Genomic DNA, 20,432 nt, shown 5'->3' with positions numbered 1-20,432 from the left:
CATGCCGAAGAAGCCGCGTTGCAGAGATGTTCATCACAACGTTTGTAATAGCAAAAATTTGTGAACGACCTAAATGTCCATCAATGGGGGAATGAATAAACTGAATCTACTTAAAAAATGGAATTCTGTGGAATAGCTGGAATATCTGAATTCAATCTACACGTACAAATCCCACATTATGGGGCGCCTGGGTGGCTCAGGTCATGATCTCAGGGTCCTGGGATCGAGCCCCGCATCGGGCTCTCTGCTCGGTGGGGAGACTGCTTCTCTGCCTACTTGTGATCTCTGTATGTCAAATAAGTAAATAAAATCTTTTTTAAAAAATCCCACATTATAATGGCAAAAGGGGGAAAAAGCAAGTGAAAACCTAAGTGTAGTATGATGTCATTGGTGCACGCTTGAACTTACACAGAATCAGGGGAAGTGGGAGAGGGAGAAACAGCTTCCTGCTGAGCAGAGAGCCCGATGTGGGGCTCGATCCTAGGACCCTGGGATCTCAACCAAAGCTGAAGGCAGAGGCTTAACGACTGAGCCACTCAGGTACCCCGATCCAGTGTACTTGTACATATAAATGTCCATTTATCTGGACAGACTTTTCATGAAATAATACTTTCCTTTATGTATGATGTACTCTTATATTTTATATTCTGTTATATTTTACTTAAAAAAGGTTTTTTTCCCCCCAAAGATTTTTATTTATTTGACAGAGAGAGAGAGAGATCACAAGTAGGCAGAGAGGCAGGCAGAAAGAGAGAAGGGGAAGCAGGCTCCCTGCTGAGCAGAGAGCCCAATGCAGGCCTTGATCCCAGGACTTTGAGATCATGACCTGACCCGAAGGCAGAGGCTTAACCCACTGAGTAACCCGGACGCCCCTAAAAAAAGGCTTTTTATTTATTTTTATTTATTTTATTTATTTGACAGAGAGAGAGAGAGATCACAAGTATGCAGAGAGGCAGGCAGAGAGAGAGAGTGGGGGGACCTACAGCAAGCCCCAAATCCAGGAAGCTCAGAGAACAAGAAGCAGGAGAAACACCAAACACTAGAACAAAACAAACAAACAAACAAACAACTAGATACAGAATATTACCATAGTGAATCTAGAGAAAACTAAAAACAAAAGGAAAGTCTTGAATGAAGCCAAAAGGAGAAAGAAAACAGCTAACCTATACAGGAATAATGGTAAGAATTACAACAGGGTTGGTTTGTTTGTTTGTTTTACCAGAAACCATATAAGCAGGAAGAGAGCAGAGAGAAATATTTAAAGTATTGAAAGAAAAAACATACTAACCTAGAATTTTGTGTCCAATGGAGTTATTCTTTACAAGTGAAGGAGTAAACAAAAGACTTCCTCAAACAAAAACATACCCTGAAAGAAACATTTAAAAGAAGTCCTTCCAGGAGAAAGAAATGATACAGGTCAGAAGCTTGCATCTACAAAGAGCAGAGAAGGGCATGGGAGAGAGAATAAATGACGTTCCATCCACTGGATTCTTTAAACTCTAAAAGACTGATAACATAGGGAAAGGACATGTGTCAAAAGGGATGCCAGATATGAAGCAAATGAAAGAACTGCAGAGGTAACAAGTGACTCCGAGAAAAACAAAGCAGCGAAGGAGGACAGGAATTTAAGATGGCGGCCAAAGTGAAAAAAGCTGTGGATGAGGAAAGTCTCATTGAGAAGGTGGCTTTTTTTTTTTTAAGATTTTATTTATTTATTCAACAGACAGAGATCACAAGTAGGCAGAGAGAGCGAGAAGCAGACTCCCCACCGAGCAGAGACCCCCCCCCACCAATGCGGGGCTCGATCCCAGGACCCTTGGACCATAACCTGAGCTGAAGGAAGAGGCTTTAACCCACTGAGCCACCCAGGCACCCCAAGAAGGTGGCTTTTAACCAAAGATCAGAAGAAGGTGAAGGACAGAACTGAGAATGACACTGGAAGAACATTCTAGGCAGATAAAAGAGCAAGAGCTCTCGAGGTAGTAGTAAATCTTGGGACGCTACAAAACAAACAGGGGCCAGTGAAGGAGGAAGAAAATGGCAATAAGGGATATAATGGAATGTATCCTGTTAGATAAAATTATTCTTTTTTTTTTTTTTTTAATTTGACAGAGATCACAAGTAGGCAGAGAGGCGGGGGGGGGGGGGGTAGGGAGCAGGCTCCCTGCTGAGCAGAGAGCCCAATGTGGGGCTCTATCCCAGGAACCTGAGATCATGACCTGAGCCAAAGGCAGAAGCTTTAACTCAGTGAACCACGCAGGTGCCGAGGTAAAATTATTCTTAATGAACTATGAAATGCTTTGGAGCAGCAGTCCTCAATTCTTTCTGCACACTGGAATTAACTGGAGAGCACTAAAAACGAACCAGTCAACAATGACAGCCAAACCCACCTCAGGGATTCCCATTTGACTGGTCTGGAGTAGGGTACAGACAGTTACATTATTTAAAAATTCCCCAGGGGATCCTTATATAAAGCTGGGGTGAGAACCACTGGTATAGCATTACTGAATTAGTTGTCTACACTAAGAGTAGGACTTCACCTCAATCAGAATGTTTTTGCTGTTGTTGTTGTTGTTTTTAAAGATTTTATTTATTTATTCATGAAAGACAGAAAGAGACAGAGAGGCAGAGGCAGAGGGAGAAGCAGGGTCCCCATGGAGCAGGGAGCCCAGTGCGGGACTCCATCCCAGGACCCTGAGATCATGACCTGAGCTGAAGGCAGAGGCTTAACCCAGGCGCCCAGCTCTATGAGAATGTTTAAGGCTAAACTAAAATTATGCAGAAAGATTGCAGTAAACAATATGCAGATTTTTTTTTAAAGGGGCAATATAAAACTTTAGGAACAGTACACAGTGAAGGAGCTCTGTGCCAGGACTGGTTCCGAGGAGACTAAGTATTATAGCACCTTCCCTGATACCAACTTAGAGAACCTTCCAGGAGATCTTAATAAACGTAACAGATTAAACACATATATTTATCTCTGCTCTCTTCTCAAATCCCATCAAAATGACAGAAAAGAAACACAAAAATATAAACCAACTAAAAATGAAATGGGAAAGGAAACAACAGACAGAGGGGGCAGCAGCCACATCCTGGAAAGGGGCAAGTGAGATAGATGCCTGTAATGGTTGGGGGGGTAGGGTTGACAAAAAGCAGGCTAGTAGCACTGGGGAATCACAGAAAGGGTGACTGCGGGCACTAGGTGTGTCTGAAAGTGACAGCAGAGTTGGCCAACAAACAGGAGAGAAGAGTAAAAGCCTGTATGAGAAACAGAGTTCCCAGACCCCCTCCCCAACTATTCAGCCAGGCAGTCACCCTCTCCCCAATCCCAAATAGGAAGAGTTCATTTTTAGTCTCTGGATAGATTACACCAGACCTGAGGACGTCAGGCACAGCTGAGGGTAGCGATTAGGCACCATACTGATCCAGACAGATAAGTGGAAGTCTACATCCGGAGCTATGAGAATTCACTGTCCCATCCCCACTCACCTTCCCCCATTTGAGGCTGAGCACACAGCTCAGCCTGTGGCTACTAAATACATAAAGGAATCCAACTATCTAAAGAGACCCTTAGAAAGAAAAGCCAGATATTAAAACATAAAAAGAGGGGCGCCTGGGTGGCTCAGTGGGTCAAAGCCTCTGCCTTCGGCTCAGGTCATGATCCCAAGGTCCTGGAATCAAGCCCCGCATCAGACTCTCTGGTCAGCAGGGAGCCTGCTTCCTCCCCTCCTCCCCTCTCTGCCTGCCTCTTGTAATCTGTGTCTGTCAAATAAATAAATAAATAAATAAATAAATAAATAAATAAATAATTTTTAAAAATAAGACATAAGAAGAAAAAACAGAACTCAATTGATAAAGTCATCCTAAGATACATAAGAAAATACAAGGGACCCAGAATAGCCAAAATAATCTTAGAAAAAACAAAGTTGGAGGATTCATACTACTTAATTTCTTTTTTTTTTTTATTTAAATTCAATTAGCCAGCATATAGCATATCATTAGTTTCAGATGTAGTGTTCAATAACTCATCAGTTGCATATAACACCCAGGATATTACTTAATTTCAAAACTTACTAGCAAGCTACAGTAATCAAGACCATGGTACTATTATAAAGATAGACACAGAGCAAGTGAAGAAAATTGAGAGTCAAGGAGAGCCTGGGTGGTTTAGTCAGTTAAATGTTTGCCATCAGCTCAGGTCATGCTCTCAGGGCTCTGGGATCAAGTCCTGAGCTAGGATCCCTGTACAGCAGGGAGTCTGCTGGTCCCTCCACGTCTGTCTGCCTCTCTCCACCCTCAGCTTGTGCACTCTCTCTCTCTCAAATAAATAAATACATAAAATCTTAAAAAAAAAAAAAAAGAAAAGAAAGAAAAGATAATTGAGAGTCCAGATACAAATTCATACACCTACATACAACTGATTTTAGACAAGGATGCCAAGGCAATACAATGGAAAAAGAGTAACAGTCTTTTCAACAAATGGTGCTGGGACAACTAGGTATCCATGAGCAAATGCACAAAGTTAGACCCCTACTTCATACCTTATACAAAAATGAATCCAGAATGCACCGAAATCCAAAATATAAGAGCAAAACTATAAAACTCAGAAAAAAACCCACAGGTTTAAATGTTCATGGCTTTAAGTCAAGAAATGGTTTCTTAGATATAATATGAAAAGTATAACCAATAAAAACAAGATAAATTTGACTTCATCAAAATTAAAATCTTCTATGTTTCAGAGGATACCATCAAGAAAGTGAAGACAACCAAAGAATGAGAGAAAATATTTGCAAATCAAGTCTAGAGGGGCACCTGGGTGGCTCAGTGGGTAAAGCCTCTGGCTTCATCTCAGGTCATGATCTCAGGTCCTGGGGTCAAGCCCTAAATCAGGCTCTCTACTCAGCAGGGAGCCTGTTTCCCCTCTGCCTACTTGTGATATCCCTCTCTGTCAAATAAATAAATAAAACCTTAAAAAAAATGTCTAGAATATATAAAGAACTTTTACAACTCAATAATAAAAAGACAATCCAATTTTTTTAAAAAATGGGCAAAGGATCTAAACAGACATTTCTCTAAAAAAGATATAAAAACTGGGGCACCTGGGTGGCTCAGTTGTTTGAGCATCTGTCTTCAGCCCAGGTCATGATCTCATGGTCCTGGGATGGAGTCCTGTATCAGGTTCCCTGCTCAGTGGGAATCTGCTTCTCCCTCTCCCTGAGCTGCTCCCCCTGCTTATATTCGGCCTCACCCTCTCTCTCAAATAAATAAAATCTTTAAAAAATATATTTTAAAAATAAGCATATAAAAAATGTATATCATGGGTGCCTGGGTGGATCAGTGGGTTAAGCCACTGCCTTCAGCTCAGGTCATGATCTCTGGGTCCTGGAACTGAGTCCTGCATTGGGCTCTCTGCTCAGCAGGGAGCCTGCTTCCCTCTCTCTCTCTCTCTCTCTCTGCCTGCCTCTCTGCCTACTTGTGATCTCTCTCTGTCAAATAAATAAATAAAATCTTTTTTTAAAATGTATATCATTAGTCACTAGAGAAATACAAACTAAAACCACAATAAGACATCACCTCACACAAACTAAAATGGCCAAAATCAAAAAGGATACAATAACAAATAGTACTGAGAACTTTGAGAAATTAGAATCTTCATACACTGCTAATTAGAAATGAAAAATAGTGCAGTTTTAGAAAAGTCTGGCAGTTCCTCATAAAGTAAAGAGGGGTGCCTGGGTCGCTCAGTAGGTTAAGTGTCTGCCTTTAGCTCAGGTCATGACTCAAGAGTCCCAGAACGGAGGCCCTCACTGGGCTCCCTGCTCAGCAGGGAGTCCGCTTTTCTGCCCTTCCCTTGGCTCATGCTTGCTCTCTTTCTCTCTGGGCTCTGCACAACAGGGAGCCTGCTTCCTCCTCTCTCTCTCTACCCGCCTCTGCCTACTTGTGATCTCTGTCTGCCGAATAAATAAATAAAAATCTTAAAAAAAATAAAAGCTCACTGTTAAATAAAATAGAGGTCAAAGAAAACCTCAAAACAATTTAGAGAGATAAAATATTGCACCCATGAAACAAGAACAGAATGCAATTTTAAAGGAAGGCAGGCAGGCAAGTAAGTTGGCTGGTTGGTGGACTCAGAGAATAACAATCTGCTCTTAGAAAGGACAGTCCTCATAGCAGAAACCAAGCTGATAAAGCGAGGAAATACACTAAAAAGTGACCTGAAAGACAAAGAAGATGGTAAATAGGTAAAAAATGACTTTTTTAAAACAGTGGTTTTGTTCAAAATGTCCAAAGTCTAGGACACCCAGGTGGTTCAGTCAGTTGAGCACCCAACTCTTGGTTTCAGGTCATGATCTCAGAGTGGTGAGATCGAGCCCTGCCTCAGGCTCCATGCTCAGCACAGAGTCTACTTTGGATTCTCTCCCTCTGCCCCTTCCACTTGTGTGCGCTCCCTCTCTAAAACAAATAAATCTTTAAACTGTCCAATGTCCATCTTATAGCAAGTCACAGAAATAAAAGAGAAAAAAAAGAGAAATCATCAAAGAAATGTCACAGAAGATTTTTCTTAAGCTGAAGAATACACAGTTCTAAACAGAAAGAACCCAACTGAGTGCCCCAAACGATGAAAAAAAAAATTTCTATTGCACAATGTCATGAAATTTCAGAACACAAGAACAAAGGGTATACAAGCTTCCAGTCACATTTACAAACAAGAAAAATCAGAATGGCATCAGACTTCTCAGAAGTAACACTAAAGGTGAAAAGACAATGCAATGCTTTCAAATTTGAGATAAAATGATTTTTTTTAAACTTTTCAATCTATAATTCTACAACCAAAAAACCATCAGTCAAGTAGGATTGGAAAACCATGGTTTGTAAGGTCTCACAGAAACTCCTCCCTATGCTGCTTTTGTCAGGAAGCTACTGAAAGATGTGTTCCAGGGGAATAAAGGAAAAAGATGGAGAACAGTGGGGATTCACGTGGGAGAGACAAAAGCAATTACAAGGTTAACAGTGAAAAATCCCAAGGCATTACAGTCCGGATTAGAGAATTTATAGGAAATGTCACCTCTAGAGGAAAGAAAGAAAATGGAAGAAAGAGATTACATGATGCATCTGAGTGCACTGAAAAAAGTGGCACTTTTAGCTCTATCGCAGTATTTGATGCAGGATAAGTGACAGGAACACAGAAAACTATGCAAATGAAAAAATCAGGAAATATGGAACTAGCAACAAGTTATATGATAGGAAATGCAATCCTAACATACTACGTGGCTCAGCTGTGAATATTTATAACAGCATAAACAACTTAATCAAAACTTGTGATGTGGGAATAATCACAAGGTGGAGGTACAAGTGTGTAGAACTCTGTATTTGTGGAGACTGGCCCGAAACAGGGCTAAATCCTCACCTTCAATAGTTAAAAGACAGTAGATAAAACTGACAGGCTAAGAGAGCAGGATAAAACTGTCATTCAGGAATGCAGAAGTTGGAATGTCTTGCTGGCTCAGTGGGAAGGTATAGAGCATGTGACTGGATCTCAGAGTCATGAGTTCAAGCCCTATGTTGGGTGTGGAGCCTACTTTGAAAGGAAAAAAAGGGAGGGGGGCGCCTGGGTGGCTCAGTTAGCTAAGTGACTGCCTTCAGCTCAGGTCATGGTCCTGGAGTTCCAGGATCAGAGTCCCGCATTGGGCTCCCTGCTCAGTGGGGAGTCTGCTTTTCCCTCTGACCCTCCCCGCTTCTCATGCTTTCTCTCTCAAACAAACAAATAAAATCGGAAAAAAAAATAAAAAAGAAAAGAAACGCACAAGTCAATACTAGAAGAAAACTAAGAGTTGAAAGTCACTGACTACACATATCAGAATCAAGAACAAACAGAGGCGAAGCCAGGAACTGTTGTTGCTCTCAGTCTTATAAGGCTCTTTGGCTCTTTAAACTATGTGCATGTATTATTTTAGTCACAAATAAAATTTACATTCAGAAAAGAAAAAGGTTCCTCTTCAAATCAGGTCATAGGATGATGTCCTTATTTAATTTTAATAAGAACATTCCATCCTACATTCAATTAGAGTAGGGGGTTGAATTGTGGCACCCAAAAACATGTGTCTGAATCTGTGGATGTGGAAGGAACCTTGTGAATGTGACCTTATTTTGCAACAGGGTCTGTGCAGAGGCAATTAAGTTAAAGGTCTGAAGATGAGATCACCTTGAATTTAGAGTGGGCACAGTATCTGTACAGGAGACAGAGAGGAGACACACACAGGGGAGGAAGCCATGTGAAGGCCGAGCAGGGATCGGAGTCCTATGATTCCAAACCAACAAATGCCTTGAGCCACTAAGAGAGGCAAAGAAAGAATTCCCCACGATCCCACCAATACCACCCCACCCACCCCCCACCCCACCACCCCCAGAGGCCCTGTCGATACTGATACTGTCACCTTGACTGCAGACTTCAGGCCTCCAGAACATTGTTTTAAACCATCACGTTGGTCAGGTTTACAGTAATGCATTAAACAGATGAGGAAGAGGCGCCTGGGTGGCTGAGTGGGTTAAAGCCTCTGCCTTCGGCTCAGGTCATGATCTTAGGGTCCTGGGATCGAGCCCCCCATTGGGCTCTCTGCTCAGCAGGGGGGCCTGCTTCCTCTTCTCTCTCTGCCTGCCTCTCTGCCTACTTGTGATCTCTGTCTGTCAAATAAATAAAAAAATAAAATCTTAAAAAAAAAAAAAAAAAAAACAGATGAGGAAGAGGAAACTAATACAATTAGCAGCAAAGGCTTTAGAAGACCCAGATTTTAAATGACATCAGGCTGAAACTCAAAGTCCCCTTCCCATGACACATTCTTTGGAGGCCCAACTCCCAGGCCCGCAGTAACTTCCGAAAAGAAAGCAGCCCAGCAGTCACAGGAGATGTGGTCATGCTTAAACTGTGCTTCATAGTTGTGATTCCAGATACAAAAGGTGGCTAGGACAGGTTGATTCTTGAAACCAGGGGACTAAAATGGCCAAGGAATCCCTGACATTCACCTTTGCATTTCCAGGGCCTGGCAGCCCGCTGTCTGACTGTGCCTCTTCTGGACCCTTATTCCAACCTGCGCGGTCCAGAGCCAGGGTCAGTCTTTCAATAATGCTGATAGGCCCCACTCTGTGCCAGGCCCTGAAAATACAATGGGGAATGTCAGGGGGTCCCTGACATCTGGGACCTGAGATCTCTTACTCTGAGGGACCCCCATTAAAGAAATCTTCAAAGGGCTTTTGGCACAAGAAAGCAACCATGCATAAACTTTAGCAAGGGATAGCTCTTGCAGTATCTAGAGCACCTGATGCTTTTTCTCACCCAACTGCAGGAGAACCTTTCAGACCAGTCAATTTTTAGAGGCAAATAGGTCTGGTCACTCACAAGCCTTTGTGTGATAGTGGACAAGTTACTCACCCTCCCTAAAGCTCAATTCTTCATCTGTGAAATGAACCTAAGAATATTACTTACCTTCTAAGATTACTGTAGGGATTAAATGAGCCCAATCAAGGAAAGCGGCTGGCACACAGTAAGTGCTCTTCAATATTAACTAAAATACAAGCTAAAACAGTTCTTGAAGCTCAAAGTCTAGGCTCTGCAATTCCTCAAATTCTTCACTCAGCTTTGAGTCAAGAAACCACTGAACACTGATCTCAAGATGAAAGGACCTGTGAAGCACATGGACCAAAGAAGGGCAAAAACTATTCACCGACATCAAGGTTTTAATTAGGCAGTTGTAGAAACAGGCAGAGCTTCTTATAATTACAGATCTACTCTATATCCACTTTTTTAAAAATGTGAAGAGAAGGGTCTGTTCAAAAATTTCTCCTTTCCTTCATACTCTCCTGCTTTCCCAGCTCTTTCTTTCTTTCCCAACACTAATTCTTCTTGCTTGGCCTCTTTTCTCTGGCCAGCATTGAGTTACCTTCCATTTTCCAAAGCCCCACATTGAAAAACAATCAAACACAACTAAACTTTGCCAAATGACATCTGTAAAAGGCCAAGCACATAAAAACAGAGAGGGAGGGACAGGGAAGGTCATATCTTTGGAAGTACAGTGGAATTATAGGCTAATAATAAAAGAGAATGGAAAGCAGATCACACAACAAAACAGGAAGCAAAAGGCATGGGTGACACAGAGGAAGCGGACCTGCCCTAGGTCAGGACTGCCAAGCCTTAGTGTTTGGTATTTTCCTAGAAGTAGTTATTAACACTTGACTTAAATCACTGAGTGTTTGTTTACAACCTTGTGGGGAGAAGCAGAGGCCTGCAACTTTCTAAAAAAGATTCAACTGGTTCGTTTTTAAGGGAAACATGAACTTCCCTTTTGTTCCTAACTCTCGGAAATTCCAGAATCTGTAAGAGCCCATGGTGACTCAAAATCATTCAAAAGCAGCTCACTGATTTGCTTCCAGTGGGAGATTATGTTCATGTATCCACCGCCACGTATCTCACTAAGGAAGGCAAGAGCTCTGCACTCAAAGATCAAGACTCAACTCCCAGTTCTTCCATGACGGAGCTACATGACCTCACGCACATCACTTCGCCTCAGTGAGGTTCTGTTTGTTTTAAATCTGTAAAACAACAGAATATCTGACAAACAAAATGCATCCGATACATGTCTGGTAAGACCAATAATTAAACATTAGAAACTCACTATCCATCCTGTGTCTTTCCCACGGCTCTTGGAGGTCTCTAAATTCAATTCCCTGCCCTAGCCTTGCTCCTCTGTACTCCTTCTCCACACAGCAACCAGACCGAGCCTGTTAAAAGGCAGGGTGACCGTGTCCAAGCCACTGCTTAAGACTTTCCAATGAACCCAATCACTGACTAAAACCCATACCCTTAAAATGGGTTGCAAGGCCCTCCATGACGTGCCCATCACTCCCCTTGCCCCCAACACCTCTTTGACCTCAATCTCCTACTCTCCCTTGCTCATACTCCTCCAGCCACCGGAGCCCCCTAGCTGGCCCATAAACCTGCTAGGGGTGCGCCTACTTAGGGCTACTGAACTTGCTGTCCCCTCTGCCTGGACCACAATGTCCCCACTTCCATGGCTCCTCCCCTCACCTCCTTCAGGTCATTACTCAACAGTCACCTTCCCAGGAAGGCATCTCTAAAGACCCTATGCAAAACTGCAGCCGCAGCCAACACTCCACATCCCACTTCCCCCCTTTATTACAATAAAACATGCACTTTACTTGGTTATTTTGTTTATTGTTCCTTTCCACTAAAATTTAAGATCCACAAGGGCAAGAGTTTTTCCTTTTCTTGGGTACTATATTCCCAGTGTTTAGAACAGGACTGTCCAATATAATCTTTAATTTTCTAGGAAACACATTTTAAAAAGTAGAAAGATACAGGTGAAATTAATTTCAATTATACTGCATTTATCCCAATAAACTTAAAATGTTATCGTGTGTCGCATATGTTGATATTAATATTATGCTTCTTACAACAGTCGAAACAAATCAATGACATATTTTCTTTTTCAAGCTGACTCTTCAAACTCCAGTGTATTTTATACTCCATTGCAGATCTCCAGTACTCAACCATACTGGACAGTGCAACTCCAAGAGTAGGCACTTACATACTCACTGAATGAAAGAATGTTCTCCCAGGAAGAGGCACCATAGGTGCCTCTTGGAATTTTTTAAACTTCAATTACATTCCATATTCATAATTTTTGGTATATATATATATATATATATATATACTTTATTTTTCCTTAAAATGTCATACTTCCTGTACTTGAAAAAAATACTTTAAAATAATACTTTATAGGGGGGTCTGGGTGGCTCAGTGGGTTAAAGCCTCTGCCTTCAGCTCAGGTCATGATTCCAGGGTCCTGGGATCAAGCCTCGCATCGGGCTCTCTGCTCAGCAGGGAGCCTGCTTCCCCCTCTCTCTCTCTGCCTGTCTCTCTGCCTACTTGTGATCTCTCTGTGTGTCAAATAAGTAAATAAATAAATCTTTTTAAAAAAATACTTTATACTCCTTCTGTAAATGGTAGAGAATGAGTCTGTTGCCTGGGTTTGAGTCCCTGCTCAGTCACTAGCTCTAGAATCTAAAGCAAGAACATCAATAAGCCTTAGCTTCCTCATCTGTGGAATTGGGACAGTCCTGAACTTCACAGGATCATGGTCCCAAGATGTTGGTAAGAGCTCTTTGTAACCAAGGAAGTCATCATTAGGTAAAAGGGATTAAGAAGCCAACCCAAGCCTTATTCCTATGCCCATCATCTTCATATGGACCAACAGCACAGAAAATGGTCTGATAAGAGAAAATCTAGGTCTTGGGTTCAAATCCCTTGTCCTTCACTTACAGCTGTGCGACCTCTAGAAAGTCATTTATTCACCAAACATTTACCAAGTGCCCACAATATCCAGCCACTAGGGTAGGAGCCAAATGCAATATGAACCCTACCCTTGAAGGATGTGCAGTCTAGCAGGAACAAAGAGACCAGTAAAAAAGAAAGCAATAAACTGCTAAAAAAAACAAAACAAAACAAAACAACAACAACAACAAAACAAGTCCCTCTCCCTTAGGGCTGTTTGTTCATTCCAAAGTATGAATAATACCTTCCCAACCTAACTCAAAGGCTGCGAAAGAAAATAATTTTTAAATGTCAAAGACTCCAAGAACTTTAACTCATAACATGTCAGCAAAGTCATTTTTTTTTCCTACGGGTAATCCAAAACGACTCCGGCTCCTGTGAAAGTCCAGCTGGAACATTCACTCTAGTTATACCACATCTTTGTGGCACAATCATTTCACTTCTGCGAATTTTAGTAAACATGAAGAAAGAGGGTAAGCAGCTTTTACACAGGTGTTTAATATCAAAATCATGATTAAGGTCACAATAAAAGAAACACAAAAGAGACCGTTCAGTCACCCTACCTAGTTACACTTTATCAAGATAAGCAGTCACATGATAAGTGAAACTGAATAATTTAAATCGAAGAAAGAATAAAAGTCATAAAGCACTACAAATACTCTGCCCAAGATTTCTGCAGTCACTGTTGCTGAGGTAATGCTGGGCTAGGTCGTGGTCAATAATTTAGGCTAAAAGCCATTTTACGGTCAGAGCAAAGTGCCCTCACTCTTTTTTTTAAGGCTCGAAGTTGATGAGATCTGGGAAAATCTAAAAGAAAGATGATCTGAAGGGCTAGGTTCCCAAGAAGTGGAACCCTACCCAACCAGGACTAAGTGGGTGTGACGAAAGCAAAATGATCCAGATTCTGTGATCCTTCCTGAAGTTTAAAAACTGAATGGGACCAAAATCAAAGCCTCGGGTAACAACCATTTCCAAAGAGAAAGGAAGAAAGAGACTCTCAGCTGGGGTTCACACAGCATCTTCTTCCTGATTTCTCCTTTCCCTCCACGTCAAACACTCAAGCGCACCGTTCCAGCTCAGTCCCAAGTCGCCCCTTCCTCCAGACCCGAACCCTCCACAAAGGTCACGCCTCTCCATCCCTAGGACCTAAGCTCCTTTCCCTCTTCCGGCAGGACCCGCTGGCCTCCGCACCCCCGGCTGTCTCCGCGCCCACCTCCAAGCACCCCCGCGCGCGGCCCGCCGCACGCCCACCCCGCTCGGGCGGGAGCCGGGACACCCCTCCTCGGAGGCCGGAACCGCCGAGCCAGGCCCCTCCCACAGGAAGCCGCCGCCCCCCGGCGCCCGGGCCGCACCGCCCCGGCCCACCCCGCGCCGTCCCCCGCCCCCCCGCCCGCCCCGCGCCCCCGGCCCGCCCGCCCGCTCGCCGCACCCCCCGCGCCCGTCTCGCCGGCGCTCGCTACCTGCCGCGGCCACAGAAGCGGCGCCCAACTCCGCTCCCACTTCCGCCTTCCACCGCCCGCATTCGGGCCGGGTCACGTGACCGCCCGCGGTCACCTGACCCGGAAGAGGCCGGCCGTACTCTCAGGTGTGGGCAACCTACGCCTGGTTTGGGCGCCTTTGGCCGGGAGTCGGCCTTCTTGTCCTTTGTGTATGTCAAAATAGAAGGGGTTCCCACTCACCAGATGGTCCTGGAGTAAGCAAATACGTTGAAGGCTCACTGTCTGCCAGGAGCTTCGTTCACTCCGTCATCCCCCGAGGCGGGTCTATCATTAGCCCCATTTTACAGGTGAGAGGAGGCCAATCAAGTCAGCAAGTATTTATTGAGCTACTAAGGGTTACCCCGTAAGTACGGACGCCTAGTTAAATTTGAATTTCGAATAATTAACTATGCAATATGTAGACGTGCCCCAAATACTGCATGAGAGTATTATACTATAAATACTCCCATGATAGACAGATAGAAAAAAAAAAAAAAAGAATTTGCTGTTTAGCTAAAAATTGGGGCATTCTGTAATTTTATTTGATATATCTGGCAACCCTATGCCTAGTAGGTACCACGCACTGTACTAGGCTCTAGAAACACAAAAGTGGCAGCTTATGGAGCATCTGTTCTTTGTGACATACAGCTAAGATAGGAAAGATTCAAAACCCCCGGTTGGGTCCATAAAATGCCCCACCACACCAAACTAACCCCCATTCCCTTAATTTACAAAACAGAATTTTATTAATTATAAAGAACATTTTAAATCAACATTCTGTACTAATTGTATGGACCTTCAGCTTTGACAAGTTGAATGAAGACTCAGTTTTTTCATTCTTAATCACCATTAACTAAAATTAATACTAATCACTTAATTAGCCTTAAGCACTGTGAATTAATTATCGTTATTTTTGGGTTTTCAAATTTAGATGGATCCTATTATGCATGCAAATTAAATTGGTTGAGCACTGCTACTTTTCCTATTCCCATTCCAAATCCAGGAGATGGTATTTCATGGAGATACAGGCCTCTTTAATACCTTAAACTCTATATTAATTTCCTCTTATAAAACTATTAAAACTTCTCTAGTTCAACTGAAGGAAGTTTTTCTTATTCCAGAGGGATTAGGAAAGAATTCCTTGATTTGGAAGCATTTAAGTAGATGTTTACCAAAAGAAAGAAATGATTAGGCAGGGGTCCGTGGGTGGCTCAGTCGGTTAAGCGTCTCCCTTCACTTTAAGTCATGATCCCAGCATTCTGAGGTAAGCCCCTGCATGGAGCCCCACATTGGGCTCCCTTCTCTATGGGGAGCCTGTTTCTCTCACTCTGCCTGCCACTCCCCCTGCTTGTGCACTCTCTCTCCCTGTCTCTCTGTCAAATAAAGTATTTTTAAAAAAGAAAAAGAACTAAGCAAACATGCTCACAATTGTGTGTGTATTAAAGGAGTAAAACCTAAAGTGTATATGGTCACCTATGGGGCCCTACATGATCCCTCCCCACATCTTATCTCCAGTTACTCTTTTTGGACTTGATTTTCCCTTTGCCTGGAAAGCTCTTTCCCCAAAGTCAGATGGCTGACTCCCTCATCTCTCATCCAATGTTTGCTCGACTATCCACAGTAAAGCCTTTCCTGATCAGCCTGCTTAACTATTGCAGCCCATTTCTTTGACAAGTTGTTCCTGCTTAATATTTTTATTAAATATAAAAATATATTATACCTCCTACCAGCCCCTGTTCCTGCTTAATATTTTTCCTCCATATTTCCTCCACACTTAATCACTACCTCACTTACAAATGAATGTATGCGTGTGTGTGTGTAATCTGTTTCCCACCAGAAGAATTATAAGGACAGGAGCCATATCCCCAAAGTCCTAAAGCAGTGCCTGGCTCACAGGAGGTCTCTTTAAGTAAACTGGTGAATGAATAGATTTCATCAACATTTATTGAGCACTGAACACATTGCTGTAGATCCCACAGTATAGAAGACGTTTTTCAAAGACACACCAAAATATCTGAAATACGTTTTCATAAAAGTGTCCCCTCAAAGTTAAAAGGTAAATTGAAATGCTCATTTGAGGAAAAATATCCCTCTCCCCCCACCACCCCACTTGAAGAAGACACACAACTGGGGCCCCTGGGTGGCTCATCAGTTAAGTAGTTGCCTTCAGCTCAGGTCATGATCCCAGGGTCCTGGGATCAAGTCACATCGGGCTCCCTGCTCAGCAGGGAGTTTGCTTCCCCCTCTATCCCTCCTCCTCCTCATGTTTTCTCTCTCATTCTCACTCTCAAATAAATAAAATCTTTTTTTTAAATGCACAATTAATTACAATGCAAAGCAGAAATAATAACTGCTCATTGAGCAAAAGAACTAAAATGTCTTAAGTTTGATAAGAAAAAAAGTACAGGGGCACCTGGGTGGCTCATTGGATTAAAGTCTCTGCCTTCGGGCTCAGGTCATGATCCCAGGGTCCTGGGATCGAGTGCCGCATCGGGCTCTGCTCAGCGGGGAGTCTGCTTCTCCCTCTCTCTCTGCCTACCTCTCTGCCTACTTGTGATCTCTCTGTCCAATAAATAAAATCTTTTTTTAAAAAAATATTTTAAAAAAAAGAAAGAAAAGTACAAATCTGTCCTTGGGAAAAAATCTGATTTGAGTAATCAGAGACTGGTTTACAGAAGGGACCACTGAACTGCTTCAGGAGACTAAGTAGTGACTGGCCAACACAATGTCCCTGAAGAAGAAAAACCAAGGGCAAAGACAGAGACAAAAAGTTTGGGACACTCCCAAAAATGTTCAAAGGAGTTCTAGGGATACTTATTGATTCCTTGTAGTGTTTCTTCTGCATCAACTTTTCCCTTCCCCTAGCCCACTGTTAAGTGCATAGTTCCATAGCCTCCACATGTTCCAGTCCTGGAAATGAATTCAGATCTTCACTGGCCCACAAGTAAGACCTTTCTCTTTTATTTTTTAAAAGATTTTTATTTATTCATTTGAGAGAGAGAGGAAGAGAGAGAGAGCACAAGCAGGGAGCAGGAGTGCAGGGGCTGAGGGAGAAAGGCTTTCTGCTGAACAGGGAGCCTGAAGCAAGGCTCAATCCCAGGACCTTGCGATCATGACCTGAGCCACCCAAGTTCACGTTAAAAAAAAAAAAAATACCACCAGGGCTTCACATGTAAAACTTGACATTATCTCCAAAATGAGTCATACATTGAGTCCTTCTACATGTTTTTCAAAGTGTTAATTTAATGTAAACTGCTTAAAGTGACCATAATTTTTGTAATAGTGTGTTAGATTTCTTTACTTTTGAAAACCCATAAACTTCAAAAAATTGAAGGGTTTCAGGTCTTACTTCACCTGTGAGAGATCCTGTTCCCAGATGTCCTCAGCTACCACACATACTACCTTCAATTTCCTGAACACTACTTGGACTTTCATACCTCGGTGCTTCTGCCTTACTTGTCCTTCAAGATCTAGCTCCAAAGCCACAAACTCATTTTTTTGTATCACCCAACCCATGATGGTATAAATTAGCTCCCGATACATATTTGTGGAGTGAATTAAATTCCTTCTAAGGCTTTAGGGAACTTGGAGACTAATGTTAGAAAGAAACAAAAAAGCAATTAAAATACTGCTTTAAAAAGTGACAAAAGATACACAGTGTCAAGAGACCTTCTATATTAATACATATTCTCAGTCATCACCAGAAAACGAATGCCTCAAAGCCTGATTTTCTTTGTCATGATTCCCCTAAATCTGTGGTTCTTGAGTGTGTCCTCAGCTCAGCTCAGCAGCAGCACATAAAACTTATTAGAAATGCAAATTCTCAGACACTGCCCGGATCTACAAATCAGAATGTGAGGATGAAGCCTAGCCATCCATTTTTGGTTTCGTTTTTGTTCCTAAGATTTTATTTTTAAGTAACCTCTACACCCAGTGTGGGGCTCCAGCTCGGGACTCCAGGATAAAGAGTTGCTTGCTCCATAGACTGAGTCAGCCAGGCACCCGTATTACCCATCTGTTTTTACAAGCTCTCCAGATGATTCTGACGCACCCTCCAGTTTGAGAACCACTGATCTAGATCATTCTTCTTCATTACAGGGATTACAGAATTATTACTGCCAATTTTAATAAACCTATTATGGAGTCCAGTTCCCACATCCTCCTCCCTTTTTAGGCAACAGGAGCAATCAATTAAAGAAGGAGAGAAAAGAATACTAATGTTGAGTGGATTATATATTCTAGGCATGAGATTAAGATGAGTAAACGGGATGCATGTAGAGGGGTCAGAGGCACCCCAAATATTTCAGAAGTTGCATCAAGGAGAGTCCTGGTTGCAAACGAAGGTAAAGAGGTGGGGGGGCACCTGCGTGGCTCAATCAGTTAAGTGGTCCAGCTCTTTGTTTCAGTTCAGGTCATGATCTCAGGTTTGTGGGATTGAGCCTGGCGTGGGGCTCCACAATCAGTGGAGAGTTTGGGATTCTCTCTCTCCCTCTCCCTCTGCCCCTCACCCCAACCCATGCTCTTTTCCTCTCTCAAATAAATAAAATCTTTTTTTAAAAAATGAACGTGGGAATTAAGATAACTCAGATTCTTACCTTGAGTGCCTTTGTTGGAAATGCCACTAGTAAAAAATAAGAACTCTAATGAGTGAAAAAAAGTTTAAGCAGGTTAAGAGATAATTACATCAATTTTAACCTTCCCCTTGAGTGAAGATGTCTAAAATTTTTATTTATTTTTTATTAATTTATTTTTAAAGATTTTATTTATATATTTGGGAGAGAAAGCACAAGCTGGGAGAGTGGCAGGCAGAGGGAGAGGGAGAAACAAGTTCCCAGCAGAGCAAGGAGCCAGACTCTGGACTCTAGAACCCTGGGATCACAACCTGAGCCAAAGGCAGATGCTTAACTGGCTGAAACACCAAGATGTCTAAAAATTTTAGATAGATGTTTCCAGGAAGCTAAATTGGGAGATAAATAGGGATCGGACCTAAAGATTTGGGAGACATTCCTACAATGTAATAAGTGAAGCCTTGAAGATAGATAGTATTGCTGAAGGAGAGAACTTAGAAGGACAAAGGGGCCAAAACATTTCTCTGGAGGGTGCTCTGTGTGCAAGGCAGAATAAAATCCAGTGAAAGAGTGTGGGAAGCCATCAGAGAGGCGGGGGGACCAGGATCCTTAAGTATTACCAAAGTCAAGAGAGGAGAGACAGTCCATAAAGAGGAGTTGGTCAGCAGTGTCAAATTTTGCAAGGAAACAAAGCTGGAAAATAAAAACCAAAAAATTTTGATATGATCCACTAGAACATTAGAAACCGCTTTCCAGGGGTACCTGGGTGTCTCAGTTGTTAAGTATCTGCCTTCTGCTCAGGTCATGATCCCAGGGTCATGTGATAGAGCCCCACATCCCGCTCCCTGCTCAGTGGGAAGCCTGCTTCTTCCTCTCCCGCTCCCCCTGCTTATGTTCCCTCTCTTACTGTGTCTCTCTGTCAAATAAATATATAAAAATTTAAAAAACAAATCTTAAAAAAAAAAAGAAAAGAAAAAAAGAAAGAAACAGCTTTCCATTTCCACCATGCTATTTCAGGCAGGGCAGGTAAGACAGGAGTCATTGAAGAGAATAAATAGTAAGAAAAGTTGAGACAGATGTTTAGAGAAAGAAAGGAGATTTGGGCAACTGTTCAAAGAGCTGCCTAGGGCACTGAAAGGTTTTTGGGGGTAGGATGAATAAATTATAATCAAGCGATAAGATTGAAGACTTGACAAAGGAGGCTTGGAATGAATCAATTACGCTGAAGATGAATGACAGAAAACCCACGTCATCATTTTGCTGAAATTCTCCAGCATGAATTTTGACAGACCAGATCTCATAATTATAGAATCTCAGATTGCAAAAGGAACTTAGAAGTCATCCAATACTCCCTTTCAGTTCCATACCGCAAGGGTTTATTTGCTAGTAAATTACGTGCCTTGCTTAGAGAGTAGGTGAGGATATCAAAGACTCTCAAAATCAAGTGGGGGTACGTAAGCAGCGGTCAACAGAGCATAATGGATAAGAAAGTGGCTCAGGGGTTGGTTTGTCCGTTAATCAATCTATTTTTACCTATCCTCTCCTTTCCTTTTTCCCCTCCCCTCTCGCCCCCTCTCCTTTCTTCCTTCCTTCCTTTTCCTTTTCTTTCTCTCTTTCTCCCTTTTTGTAAGTAGGCTCCACACCCACGACCGTGAGATCGAGAGTTACCCCCAGATGTTAGTCTTCGTAAAACCGGATACTAGGCATGTTAGCCGAGACTAGCTGTCCTGAGCAGCTAGCCCTTAGACACAAAACAGTACCTATCTCATCGACTTGTGATCTTAAAATGAACTGTAGTTTCTCTGTATTGACTTGTAATAATAGGACTACATCAGGTTTTACATTGAAAGTAAATAAGGCGCTAAGGGGTGGGCCGCAGGAGCCTACCTCCTACAGTGTCTCCCAAAGTTTGACCTGCCCACACCTGACAGGGCTGCTGGAGACGCCGCGCATGCGCGCGGGTATCCCTGAGCTGGGAAAGACCTATGCGGCGGCCAGGAGGCGCCGCGGAGTCACAACTGGACCTCCCGGCTCCCAGAG

General features: G+C 42.7%; 1 protein-coding gene across 1 annotated transcript in view; it reads right to left on the bottom strand.

The window, feature by feature from the left end:
* Window positions 1-13,894, bottom strand: part of WWP2 (WW domain containing E3 ubiquitin protein ligase 2) — a 143,322-nt gene extending 129,428 nt beyond the window's left edge. Inside the window, exon 1 of the mRNA XM_045076244.1 lies at window positions 13,807-13,894. The gene's annotated coding sequence lies outside the window, so the exon portion shown is untranslated. The remainder of the gene's footprint in view (window positions 1-13,806) is intronic.
* Between the last annotated feature and the right edge of the window lie 6,538 nt (window positions 13,895-20,432).

This window comes from Mustela putorius, unplaced genomic scaffold, assembly GCF_011764305.1.
Source record: "Mustela putorius furo isolate JIRA1106 unplaced genomic scaffold, ASM1176430v1.1 tig00000174_pilon_pilon_pilon, whole genome shotgun sequence".
NCBI lineage: Eukaryota > Metazoa > Chordata > Mammalia > Carnivora > Mustelidae > Mustela > Mustela putorius.
This window is presented reverse-complemented; position numbering and strand designations above follow the sequence as displayed.